Here is a 12403-nt window from a genome sequence, read left to right as displayed (position 1 = left end):
AATGAATGAATATAATAATATATCAAATGAATTGGGTGTGAATAAATATGGAAAAATTAAGTCAAAATTAAGTCATTAAAAAAGTTTGTTTTCATAAAAATTTGCAAATTAACAATTATGTAAATGTAGAAAACTACCTGTTTCGGTAATGATAATCAAAAAGTCGTGTAACCATTTTGGCAGGGGAAAATTTTACATTAAACTGGAGAGATATAAAAGATTTTCTTTCCTAGCAGTCATCTTAAAACAACTGGCCCATGTGCTTCTTTATTCAAAATTAAACTTTATTTAAACTCTTTATATGTGTTTAAACAGCACTTTAAAATGGTTGCGGAGGATGAGAACATCTGTCACGGACACATCATTTTTCTTTTTTTTCTAATTGTCATTATACATGAATATAAGCGGGGAAAAAAACAGGCTTGTTGAAGTGCTTGTTTGTCAGGGTTCTTGTTTGTCACAAGTGCTTGTTTGTCACTCTGGTCTTGTAAAGTCTTGTTTTGGTGGTGGCAGAGCTCTGACACTACCCATGTCTGGTCCTGTTTCTGTCTCTGTGTGCGAGCGAGCCGTCGTGGGTGTACGCAGAGTGTGCGCGCTGCCGCTTGGAGGCTGCGCGCGCTCTGTGTCCCTCAGACGCGCGCGCTCTTGTACTCGTGTTTGTGTTTTCGTCTGTCTGCAGCGTGGTGTTTCATTCCCAGCATCTCAGTCTTGTTGGTTTCGGTTTTGGTCGGCGCTGGGATGAAGCATGCACGCTGTGTGTGTGAGCTCACGGTGAGTGTTTTCATTCATCGTGTGCTCGTGTCTTGCGTCTGTTGTCAAAGCACGTGGCTCTGTGTTTACATTGTGGTCACGTGCTTTTGTCGTGTGCTTCAGTGTTGTGCTTGTCTTGTCATGAACATGCGGTTAATGAGTTCTCTCATTGGCTGCATGTTCTTGTCCTGTGTTATGTGAGCGCATGGCTTGTATTGTCTCTCTGTGTCATGCGCTCTCCCGTCTATTGTCTAGTCCCACCCTCCTTGTTTACTCATTATTAGTTTGTCATGTTCACCTGTGTGTCAATTTACTTTTTGCTTTATAATCCCCCTCATGTTTTCAGTCCTTTGCCAGTTCGTTGTCTACACTCCCCGTGTTCCTGCTCCAGTCTTGCTTTCTCTTGTCAGCCCAGCCAAGTTTGTGTGTTTTGTTAATGTTTTCCCCCTCGGGGTAGTTTTGTTTTGTCTTTTATTTTTATTTTATTATTAATAAATACCCATTGTTTCTTTGCACTTGAGTCCTTGCTCCTTTTTCCCCTCACCGACCGGACACTTGTTAAACTGCAGAAGCAGGAGACCCGTCGACTAGAGATGCGCGGATGGGCTATTATTTCATCCGCAACCGCATGACGAAATTCATTATCCGTCCGCCATCCATCCGCACTAACATTTTTGACCAATTTTTAAAACCGCACCCGCCCGCCATCTGCTGACTGAGCTCTTTATTTGAATGGCTTATTCCTTTTTTATTAAATGAATGTTTCTTTATTAATCATTATATAATAGAGAATGACTTTAATGTAGACATGCAGTTAATCCAAACGTGCAAGTCATTAATTGACGATGCTTTGAAGTTACGCTAAAGATACGAGGTCGTGTCTTTTCACTTGATTCGATTCCTCGGTTCTTCAGTTTTTTCCTTGCGTCCTTCCCTCGTAAAGTTATCCCGGTGGGGTGGAAACACGAGGAAAGAAAGCAAGGAAAGGTAACGAGGATGCACAAATAAGAAATGAGAAGCACCCGAGCTCTCAGAATATCAGCAGTGAACTCTGTCTCCAATCGGCTCACAGGGACAAAAATAAATAAATAGCCTAAATTAAACGCGCTGTACTATACAACTTTTTTTTTATTGTAGCCTAATAGAAAACGCATTGACACATCATTTCAACATGCTGCTATTTAGCCTACTACTAAATGCCTATTTCACTTTATTTTTTAGTAAATAGATAGAATAATAAGTCATTTACATTATAGCCTAATAATGTTTACATTTGTAGTTGTCCATAGCAACCCCAAAAACGTACCTGCTTGCCTTGCACATCTAATTAATGGGCACAGTTTTTCGACTATTTTTTATTTTTGGCTGTGGATGTTATTAAGCTTGTAGAAATCGGAAACAACACAGTTCTGCGACACAGATAAACCTTTATTGATATCTCTATCAGACAATACCTATTTTATATGCCAAAAGAAACAACAGGCAGTAAAAAAAAATATTAACATAAATATCTTAATGTAGGCATAGGCTATAGTCGCATGCTTTGGCAAACAGTTGAAATTTTTTTAATAAAAACGTCATATCGTGCCTAAGCCTTGTAGGCTCAGTCACCCCCACAATTAGAAATTAAATTAGAAAAATAGATATGCCATCCCTCTTTGAGCGAACATAGTCTGACCAGGCTAAAGTGCATGTATGACAAGTGCCCCAATAACCCATAGACTTGATCATCCCCATTCCCCTCAAACTTGAAGCATAACGAAATACTAAGCCATTAAAGTTGCGACAAAGAAATTCTGGCAAAATAACCTTAGCCTCGGAACGTAAAAGCGAGGCCAACATGTCTAGAATAGAATAGGCTAAACCAATATGAACGTAAAATTATCAGCTGACCGAACTCAAAAGTTTATATTGAACATATGTGTAGCCTAAATAACATAGGCTAATTGGTTTAATATGCCTGACCTTAGGTCTAGTTCGATTTTTTTCTTGGCACAATGCAGGAATAAAATAGCATCTGTGTCAGGATTCAGACGGGAGCGCCTGCATAGCCACTATAATGCGCCCTGCTGCACTGAAGGAGCGCTCGCTCGCAGCACTTGTTGCTGAAATGCATAGAATTCTCTTGGAAAGGTGCTGTAGTCGTGGGAATGCCTGGCCTTATTTCTCCCAAAAGGAAAGTAGATTTTGCTCTGAATATCCGTCTATACGGAAGTTTGTAGAGGAATACTTCTGTACACTTCATCCAGAATTAGTGTATCCAATTCCTCCTCCCATTCTGTGAAGTCAGTCCTAGGCTTTTTCGTTGGTGCGCCAGCTATGTATATAAAAACAGTACAACCGCCCGCCACCCGCCCAAATTTAATTAAAATATTATTTTTTCGTAACGTCATCCGCCCGATCCGCGGTTTATCCGCGGAGTCCGCGGCTATAACCGCCAACCGCGCATCTCTACCGTCGACAGAACTTAAACCCTCTCCTCTTTCAATGAAGTTGCCGGTGTGTAAGCATTTTGGAGTTTTACAAGCTCTGCTATGTACGTATTACGTACGGTTCGTCCGATAGACAACACCAGCATCATGATCCTCCGCCCACCCCCATTGCAAATCCGCTAGCGAAAAGTACACACTCAGGCCCTGTTTACACTGTCTTTGTTTTTAAATGGCATTTTAGAACGACAACGATTTGACATCCACAGTGGCGTGTAGCATTTCTGAGCAGCCCTCCTTCCTCTCTACCTCTGAAAATGCACATCACGTGACCACACAGACACAGACGCACTCACAGCCATGCGCTCGAGACAGCAGGTCCAGGCAGTCAGAGGACTGCTTCAATCTTTCACTCACTTGTACTTAGTCATTTTAGCGAACACCTCAGATACTGTTGGCTGGTTCCTGTTGGTTGTGCCTCTTTTTTACCGACGCCATTATAACGACACAGATCACTGCCTATTCACGAGTCCCGCAGAAAAAGTGATTGACATGTGGTAATTATGTGTGTATCTTGCCTTTATTCATTTACTGTATGATTTGTTTATGGGTAAAACAAAGACCATGCAGGTCAGGTAGTTTAAACGGTAGGCTACAAATAATTAATTGGTCATTAATTAATTAATTATTCATAATCGAAAATCGAATCGAACCGTGCCTTCAGAATCGAAAATGTAATCGAATCGAGAATTTGGAGGATCGTGACACCCTTACTAATTTGTTTAAATCACAACATAACACACATTCAAACATGCATGGATACGTTTCGGTAATGAGAATTTCAGTAGAAAATCCAGTAAAATGATTAAAAATAAATAAATTATGTTGAAATTACACATTGTGCTTCATAGAGAACAGCGTTGTCTTTATTATAATGCTTTTTTTGTTAACAAATTACTAAGTTTTATACTTAAAATCTTAAGTGCCATGTTGTTTTACTGGTTTCGTGAGAATAACCCAAATATACTACTGCAATGCATACTGCAGTCCTTTTTGTCTGACTTTCTCAGATATCCCATCTGTTCTACAAAAATGACTAATTATATCCCTGGGTATGTCTACAACGCAAACTTGAGTAACAATGTCAAACCCAACCACTAGGTAAAATTTATTAAATAAATAAAATCCAGATTTAAACCAAATCTTGGTTAAAAATCAAGCATTTTTACAGTGCTATATATATAGAAAGGGGTTTTTGACAATCCTCAGGTGGTGCGAGTGAAATCAGTCAGAATGAGGAAGCATGTGTGTGTATGTGAGCGAAGAGCATGTATGAAAATGTAGTCCAATAAAGGCGGATTAGTAGTCCATAAGTATTGTTTAGGCGGTAGGTGGAGCGGTTTAGCAGACAAAGATGGGTCAAACACTCACAGTGGGTCGGAAGGCTTTGGTTCAGGAGGCAATGGTTCAAGAGACACTGGCCGTTCATCAAACTCCAGTGGGTCGGGAGGCTTAGAAAGCACTGGCAGTTCTTTAAACCCCAGTGAGTCAGGAGGCTCAGGTTAAAGATGCACTGGCGGTTCTGTAAATCCCAGTGGGTCAGGAGGCTCTAGGAGGTCACACGGCTCTGGGAAAAATCACACGGCTTTGGGAAATCATATGGCTCTGGCAGCCATTCGTGAAACTGAGGTAGCGGCAGCCATTCGGGAAGCTCAGGCGGCGGCCATTCAGGAAGCTCAGTTGGTGGCCATTCAGGAAGTTCAGGCGACTGTTATTCAGGAAGCTCTGGAGGATCTGGCAGCTCTGGCAGTGACTGAGGATCTGACAGCTCTGGAGGAACTGGTAGCTCTGGCAGTGACTGAAGATCTAGCAGCTCTGGCGGATTTGGCAGCTCTGGAGGTGGCGGTGGCAGCTCTGGCAGTGACTGAGGATCTGACAGCTCTGGAGGTGGCAGCTCTGGAAGGTGGTGGTGGCCATTCTGGTGGCTCAGGTGATGGCATTTCAGGAACTGTAACAGGAACTATGGCAGGAACAGACTTGGAACAGGAAGCCATCTTGTGAGCAGGTAGCGGATTGGTGCTTACCATTATGTGAGCTGGAGGGCTGGTTTTGGCCACTTTGTGAGCTGGAGAACTGGAGGCAGCCATTTTGTAAACTGGTAGACAGGAGGTGGCCATCGTGTGATCGGGCAGACTAAAGGCGGCCATCTTGTGAGCTGAAGGACCAGCGGGTCCTCCTGTTTATTGCCCCACACAAAAAAAACATTTAGGGGTCTCCTCCTCCTCACCCACCGTGAAGGGGGACCCACTCAATTGCAGTGCAAGATCGATGTAAACTTCTTAAGTCCCGTGGGGTTTGTACAAAGGCATAGTAGAATAAAGGGGCTCTGAAAGTCCTCCACAAAAGAAAATCATTAAACACAACTCACTCATGGAAGTTAGATGTGCCAGTCCAATGAATTCCTCCACATATTCTTCTATAGACCGGGCTTTCTGACGAAGATGCATGATTGCAATACTTGCTGGATCCATGTTTGGCTGAGTCTTCTGTAACATGTGGAGTGACACAGACAACTAAGGTGAGGATCCGCCTGCAGGTTTATTTGGTAGTCAGGCAAGCAATGGTCAATATGGGTGCAAACTGGTGTATGAGGTAAGGGTGTAAGGATATGCATATTCGCATTAAATCGTTCGGTACGAGACTTTCGGTTCGGTACGCATTACAAACCAAACTATTCAATTCAGACTAACATCTAAAAAGATAAAAGAAAATAAGTACAAAATATAATGTTTTTAGTGCAACAACGCTCAACATGGCATCCCTAATGACGTGTCAGACAACATGCTGCCTTCCCCGCTGTCATGTTAAACAGTAGACCATCGCTTTTGAACTCAGAATATCAATTTATTAAAGCATGCACTCATTAGCAATCTTGATGCCTTCTGTGTTAGCCTGCTCATGCTGGCTCCGCCCCCGTTGCCACAGCAACCCTGGACCTCGACACAAAACAACCAAGCTCAATAACCTGTTCACATATCACCACACCTGCCCGCCTCCAAACACTACTCTAGTCAGGCACACGCTAGACTAGCTCGCAAAATGGCTAGTAATGTTAATGTAATCCTAGACGTCCTAAATCTCCCGGAAGTTTCGGGAGACTCCTGAATGCCTGCAAATGAATAATAATCTTCCGGAACTAATGCAGTTACCCCCCGGTCCTTAAATACATCGCGCACCCCTCTCCACCGCATCCCTCCCAGCTCTTCAGCCCCCCCCCCCCCCCCCCTTAAGTACATCGCACACACATGCCTCCACCGCTCTTCAGATACAACACGCACCATCACCGCCATCAAGAGAATGGTGGAAAAAACATCTGCTATGACAGTATGCTATTTTAGTGGTAACATTTGAGCATATTAACTCATTTACACTGACATTCCGGAATCAGTAACTGGAACAGCATTCAGACAGGCAATACCTACAGATTCGAACAGGACAACACAGAGACGAACTTTACATTTATTGCTGTGCATATGAGAGATCTTAATCGGTAGAGGAAATTTTGGGTTTTAAGAAAATGTTAAATGTAATAGAGCCCCGTTACATTATTCCTTTATAAGCCCTTTTCAGTGAGATAATTCCTGCTTTTAGGTCCACTAAAATAGCAGGTGACAGTCAAATCAAGCAGATCTGTGCTGTCTAAAGAAAAGGTGGAAACTCATCTTTCTGAAAAAAAAATATATATATATATTTAAAAATGGATTGAAACTGAGATCCTTATAAAAACTAAAATATTATTTTCTTTTTATTTGTTTAACTACCATAATATATAAATAAATATATATATATATATATATATATATATATATATATATATATATATATATATATATATATATATATATATATATATATATATATATATATATATATTGGTTTTGAGTATAAAGAAGGATTTGTTCCATTTGCTACTAAGCAGAAACCCAGAAAAAAAAATTTATAAATAAAAAAATATATTATATATATATATATATATATATATATATATATATATATATATATATATATATATATATATATATATATATATATATATATATATATATATTCTGTTTAATGGAGAGAAGATTTATTCAGCAAATTTCTAAACATAATAGTTTTAAAAACTCATTTCTAATAATGGTTATATTTTATAACAGTAAATAATATTTTACTAGATAATTTTCAAGACACTTCTATACAGCTTAAAGTGACATTTAAAGGCTTAACTAGGTTAATAAGATGAACAGAAGATCCAGAAGATAAAATATTATCAGACATACTGTGAAAATTTCCTTGCTCGGTTAAAAGTCATTTGGGAAATATTTAAAAAAGAAGAAAAAAATTTGAAGGGGGCTAATAATTCTGACTTCAGCTGTATATATGTGATAATCTGAGAATGGTTTAGGATTTCAATCCAAACATTGCAAAAATCAAATAAAAGTATGCATCAAAAGGGGGAAAACCCATCTACAGAATTAAGGGCTTTTCCGTAAGAAAAAGATTCATCAATTTCACAACTCATATTTTTTGTTTTAGCCACTCTTAAAGTGTCAATCCCATAAAGCATGTAACAACAGGCTAAGTGTTAAAACTGCCATAAGGAGCATCCTTTTGGTGCCAAGAGAGCTGAGGAAACGACAGAGACTCTACTTCCAATATGACGGCTAACAACACAAATTGTTCCTTATGCGACTGCCATTATCTTCTTTCAGAGCATCCTAGCAGAATGCTCCTCATCCTCACAGCAGGGAAACCTCCTTCATCCTGTCCCAAAAACACAGAAGCACAAACACACACACACACAAACTCCAGCAGGAGTGTTGTCTTCATAGGCATATTGTAAGGCATGAGTATAACAAAAGAAATAGAACACGAAGAATCATGCCATATGATAAAACCACAAAACTAGACTACACTGAAAAGTGTCTGCTGAGTAAAAGCGATTTCTGTAGAAGTGAGAGAGAGAAGGATAGTGTCCCACTTGTTTAAGCAACAGGCCAGCTGTCTCCAGTGTCCAACAAAGAATGATCCCCAGTAAGCCAGCAGGAGATCGAGGCTAAACAAATCACACAAAAGTCTTTATTGACCTACTTTGGGGTCTTAATAGATGTAGTGATTGGAAGTGTTTTAGGGATAGTCTACATTTGGAACATCTGTTCTCTTGTAACAATCACCCTTTGGCCAGAGTAAACAGAAGGTCACTCAATCACGCCTATTGATGACTTTGACATTTATTCAACATAGCACACTTAATGTTTTGATACCAATGCATGGCAATAACAATATTTGTATCATCCTAAAAAACATAAAAAAAAAGAAAAAAAACATTATTTTTTCAGAAGTTTGGCTTTGCAAGTAGAACACACAATTACCAACTTTTCCTTTTAGTTCTACTTTAATTTTTAATCGAGTTTGAGATCCAAGAGAATAATTTTGTTGCTATACATGACATTAAATGCAATTACAATACAATTTATCATTGTTATATATTTATTACAACACACCAACTTTCACTTATTTTCAGTAAAATGCATTGTTTTTAATTCTATCATAATTTGCCATATAATTGGGCAAATTGTTATTACAGTTAGTTTTTTATTGATAAATAAGACTCACTAATGATATAATCTACCAGTGGTGTAGTACTGATGTATTGAGAAAGAGAAAGAATCTCAATGAAATCTGTATTGCATGCTTTAAAACTCGGAATTGACACAAAATAAAAAATAATAATAAACTGTCAAAATACATTTGGACATTTTAATTCTACTTAAATTAAATAAAACTTACAACATTTAAAGACGGTTGGAGAACAAGAAGAGATGGCGAGTGTGTAAAGGGAGTATCCTGCATTTGGCAAACGTGAAATGATCTTAATGGTGAAGTTTAAGAAAGAAAAATGTTATCCATTCCATCCTATAGACGACAATCGTCATTTTGCCATTTGAACATAATACAAGTGAGAAATGCTATTTAAAAGCAAGACTGGGTTTAAAACAGGCAAAGTTATCCTCTTGCTATAATAACCGATAAAACCCCGTTCACACAAACAAAACGAACGGAAACAAACCAATCACATAGCTTTAAAATGTTTTCGTCAAAAGAGCAAACAAAGACAATGTAACATGTTCTGCTATGCAGCAGTATAAGTGTAAGAGCAAGTTTCTTACCGTTTATTAATCCACTGAGAAGGAGCCGAGTGAAGAATTGGATCACTGAAGAAACGTCTGGGCTCTGATTCTCTGAGCTCGAGCGCGCTCCCTGATGCGCGCCGCTGTGAAGGCTGATGTCAGAGATTATGGCAAATATATAAAACAAATAATCATCGACAAAGTTTACTGCTTAGTGAAAAAAAAAATCAGGGTTCATAAACTGTGGAGAAAACATGAGGAAAAATTATTTTGAAATGTAATATAGCTTATGTAAAATGTCAATAGATTCCTGTATTTAAATATTATTGGTACACATATTATGGTGCAAAATGAAATCGTGATTATTTACATTTTGGTGCGCGGTCTTAAAGGGATAGTTCACCCAAAAATGAAAAATAGTAAAATCATTTACTCTTCCTCATGTGGTTTTAACCTTTATGAGTTTCTTCTGTTGGACACAAAAGAAGGTAGTTTGAAGAATGCTGGTTGCTGGCACCATCTAGTAAAATAAATAAAAAATAAATAAATAAATAAAACGTTTTCACCAGTAAAATCACTACTTAATTTGTCTCAGCCTCAGACATCACGCCAAGCACCGCCCACAAACATTTGGCTAAACGTCTGATGCATATGGCCCACATTTTCTGGAAACATTTTCGCAGATCCCCAGTCATGCACTGATATAAAATGAATATAAAGGATTTCTGGGGGTGTGCAACAATCTTAATCAGCCTGCCAGGAAACAATTCAGGTAAAAAGCTGTGACTGTTATACTGATGACAGTGCTTATTAATAAACATATTACTTTCAGAGATATTCATGATTTACTGCATGCCCACCTGTGTATTATATTGTGGATAACTTTGTGACAATGAGCATTTAATAGTTTTAGTTAAATGCTGGATTATTAAATGTATAAAATATTCACTGCATAAAAGCTTTAACCTAAACATTGTTTTAAAACAGTAAGAGTTTTTTTTTTTTTTTGTGCATACTCATAAATACAACAAAATGTCATCTCAGTCTGCGTGATGTTTATGTTTAAATGCATTAAAAAAAAGAATCTCAGAAAAGTCTACCTACATTTCCTGCTGATTTTCTTTGTGTATGCATCATTGTTGTAAACTTTTAAGTTTTGTGATGAGCTGTTATTCTGAGGACACGTTCACAAATTTCACAAAACGAAGCATGATTGATTGGTTAACCTGTCAGTCTAATAACATAGTGTGTTACACTTGACCATTCAAAACAGCCAAAGTTGAGTACAGTGAACTCATTATCATTTTCAAGATCCAGTCTGAGATGATTCGCACTTTATGAAATGGCGCGTTATCCTGCTGGAAGTAGCCATCAAAAGATGGGTCTATGAACATAAAGTGATGGACATGGCCAGCAACAACCCTCAGGTAGGCTGTGGTATTGATACGATGATCAATTGGTACTAATGGGCCTAAAGCGTGCCAAGAAAATATTCCCCACACCATTACACCACCACCATCAGCCTGAACCGTTGATACAGGGCAGGATGGATATATGCTTTCATGTTGTTGACGCCAAATTCTGACCCTACCATCCGAATATCTGAATGAGAATGCAGGCAACATTTTCCAAATGTTTTGTCTAATTTTGGTGAGCCAGTGCAAACTGTAGCCTCGGTTCCCTGTTCTTAGCTGACAGGAGTGGCACCCTGTTATGTTTGTACATTTACATAACAGTAATGAAGACAAGGTGCCTTTGGCTGTCGCTGAATTTGCTGGCATCCAGAGCATGCCTTAGCAAGATCTTAAAATTGGCGATCTAGCCCTGGCCACCAAACATAGCTCCTGGCCAGGGTTTTCATTTTAACAACACCTAAATGTCCTTCATGTAAGGCAGTGAGTACTTTGGCTTGTAGCTTATGTGGCACTATCATTCGAGTACCCCACATGACACATCCTTGTGTTACAGAAAGCTGTTCACAACAATTTGAGTAGTCCAATAGTTGAGGATCCCCTTTAGCTGTGCATCCTTTCATGGTCAGCTCAAACACCTTGCACAGTACCGGGTATCGACAAGTCTCATTTTGAATTTGAGCCCTTGGTGCTCACGTGACTGGTAAAGGTTCCATTTGAACAATGCGAAACATGTCAGTTTCATCTGTAACATCATCTGCATTCTCCTGAGGATTTCCATGGTGCTTGGTGCCCTTGAACTCAATCGAATTGTCATGACCATCTAAAAACAATGCCATTGTTGTAGGCGTGCTGCAGCCATTACTGGAACGCATTTGCTTGGGCTGAAAATGGCCACTAACGGCTGATGATCTGTAATCAGAGTAAAGTGTTTAACAAACAAATATTGATTAAACTTCTTCACTCCCCATACTAAGGTTAAGCCTTCTCGATCAATCTGTGCATATTTGCCTTCTGACACTGTCAAGGATCTAGTTGCGAATGCAATTGGCTGCTCAGATCCATCAGTCATTTTGTGAGACAAAACTGCATCTATGCCGTATGGTGAAGCGTCACATGCAACACGTGTTAACACAGTATCTATCCTATCTCACAGTCCTTTGACCACACCCTTTTACTTGTCTTTTGACGCAAAGATAAACGAATGAATTGGTTGACGTTTTCTGCTCTTGGTGCATTAAGTACAGCACTATTTTGTCTGGAGACTTGTGAAGGCCTGCCTTGTCAATCTGGTGTCCACAGTACTCAATTGAATCTTTGAAAAATTCACATTTGCACCTATTTGGATTCAGACCATACTCAGCCAGTATTTCCAGAACAGCATTCAAGTTTGCCAGATGGGTTTTATTTTCATGGCCCGTGAATATAAGTCATCTAAAAAGCACTGTGAGCCAGCAACACCCTGCAAGACTTGATCCATGGCTCTTTGCCACTCAGCTGGTGCTGACAAGACTCCAAATACAAGTCTGTTGTAGCGAAAGAGACTTTTATGCGTGTTTATTGTCAGGTACTTTTTAGAAGATTCTTCCATTTCCATCTACAAATACATCTGGGCAAGATCGATTTTTGAAAAATGCTG

The 12403-nt window shown here is 39.1% G+C and overlaps 1 protein-coding gene across 1 annotated transcript in view; it reads right to left on the bottom strand.

Moving 5' to 3' along the window:
* The window catches only part of draxina (dorsal inhibitory axon guidance protein a), a gene marked incomplete at its 3' end in the record, with an annotated part of 74223 nt that extends 64766 nt beyond the window's left edge, over window positions 1-9457 (bottom strand). Inside the window, 1 exon segment of the mRNA NM_001033727.2 lies at window positions 9392-9457.
* Window positions 9458-12403: the final 2946 nt, after the last annotated feature.

This window comes from Danio rerio, chromosome 11, assembly GCF_049306965.1.
Source record: "Danio rerio strain Tuebingen ecotype United States chromosome 11, GRCz12tu, whole genome shotgun sequence".
NCBI classification, from domain to species: domain Eukaryota; kingdom Metazoa; phylum Chordata; class Actinopteri; order Cypriniformes; family Danionidae; genus Danio; species Danio rerio.
This window is presented reverse-complemented; position numbering and strand designations above follow the sequence as displayed.